The 1881-nt window shown below is 41.5% G+C and overlaps 1 pseudogene; it reads right to left on the bottom strand.

Annotated features, from left to right (window-relative positions):
* Positions 1–1089: 1089 nt before the first annotated feature.
* On the bottom strand, positions 1090–1205 carry LOC128249655 (5S ribosomal RNA; annotated as a pseudogene).
* Between the last annotated feature and the right edge of the window lie 676 nt (positions 1206–1881).

The following is a 1881-nucleotide window of genomic DNA, read 5'->3' as shown; positions in this document are numbered from 1 at the left end:
GATGCCAATTGGCGTAGACGCTGGCCAGCAGGTGCCCGAACAAGTCTGGCATACTTTTGTAGAATTCGTAAGGCAGACCATCGAGACCAGGCGACTTCTCCCCGGGGCATTCACCCAGTACCTTGATCACCTCCTCGGCCGTGATTGGCCCCTCACAGCACTCAGCTTCTCGTGCCGAGAGACGTGGGCCACCAGACAGGAAATCTCTAAGGGCCTTGCCATGATCCAGCGCCCCGCCACTCCCGAATAACTCGGCAAAGTGCTTGTGAAGCGCCTCACACATCTCGTCCCGTCCATCGACCGAACACCCATTATCATCGACAAGAGACCTAATTGTGGCATCATTGCCACGCTGGGTTTCTACCGTACGGGCCCATCTGGCAACGTTAATTCCCGCACGGCCCAATGCGCATACTTTAGCCCGAACTCTGTACCCTTCATGTTTGGCTTTGAGGTGACGGTCCAAGGCCATTCTCGCTGCCAAAATGTGAGATGCGGAGCCCAACCTCAACGCCTCCTCTAGGTCCTTAACTAGTTACCCTTCTATTCTGGCCTTATCTAGTCTTAGCTGACGGCTAAACCTAATAGACTCAAAACGAATGGCTCTCTTGAGGGCGAACCACCATCGGTTGTTAACCACAGTGCCGGTTAACGCCCTCTGTACTAACCCCTTAATCCGGCTATGGCATGCCTCGCAAGTCAAAATAGACTTATTCAGCTTCCAGTAGCTGGTTCCTCTCTTAACCGTACTATCTACATCCAGTGTACACTTGACCATTCTATGGTCAGTGTAAGCTACATGGACGAGCTGTGGACAGCTAAAACTAGACTTATCTCTAGTTCTTATTACTATTCTATCTAAGTAAGACCTGAACCTTCCGTTGCTTCTCATCCAGGTCCACTCAGGGACGTTCGGATGGTCAAGTCTGTAATGATCTGCCAGCTGAAAACACTTAAGCAGATCTACGAGGCGTGAGTTTACTTTCCTATGGATCGAGCCAACACTATCGATGCGTGCATCAACTATACCGTTATAGTCTCCTAACACTACTAATGTCTTTGACGTCATGAGAAATTTAAATTGTGGGATGCTTACAGCACCTAGGTTTCCCAAGCGGTCACCCATCTAATTACTCACTAGGCTCGACTTTGCTTAACTTCGGTGATCAGATGAGAACCGGTGCTCTCAGCGTGATATGGCCAGCCATGCCTGCACCTATAATGTGAGTAAAAGCATATTAATAAACAGAAAGAAGAAATTGCTTTGAGAACTTTATCATGGATAAATAAAAACGAAAGTATATGCATTTTTACCAGTTTCAATTGCTCCAAAAGATGAATTGATCATGCAGAAATAAAAGGAAAAAGTAACTGAAATAAGATAAATGAATATTTCATGATATCAGTTCTTTATTTTCATATTACTTTCTTACAAAAGTTACATCTGCAATTTCATTTCCTTCTGAATGTTGCTGAGTTGTAGTAGTAGTAATTGTCTATATCATTGATTTGCTGTTCTTAAATGAAAAATACCAACTTTATTTCTTTTTATAATCTAAAATATTTTGTTTTAATATTCATTTATTCTATGTATAGATTATTTTCCAATTTAATTTCAAATATGATCTTCACTGTGAGACAGACATAAAATAATTAACACTTCCAGTATATTTGTTTATAGTTAAAAGATGTAAATGTATTCAGTAAACAAAATGTTCAATGACAAAATGAATGTACTTAGTAATTAATTTGGTATCCAATGTTGCCAATCTTTCTGAAGGATTGGCTATATTTTATTGTCATATTTGTAATATTTTATCCCGAAGCATTGGTTAAAATTTTGGCAACTCACCACTGAGTACAGGTATTTGTAGATTGCAA

The sequence above is a fragment of the Octopus bimaculoides genome, chromosome 16, assembly GCF_001194135.2.
Source record: "Octopus bimaculoides isolate UCB-OBI-ISO-001 chromosome 16, ASM119413v2, whole genome shotgun sequence".
NCBI lineage: Eukaryota > Metazoa > Mollusca > Cephalopoda > Octopoda > Octopodidae > Octopus > Octopus bimaculoides.
This window is presented reverse-complemented; position numbering and strand designations above follow the sequence as displayed.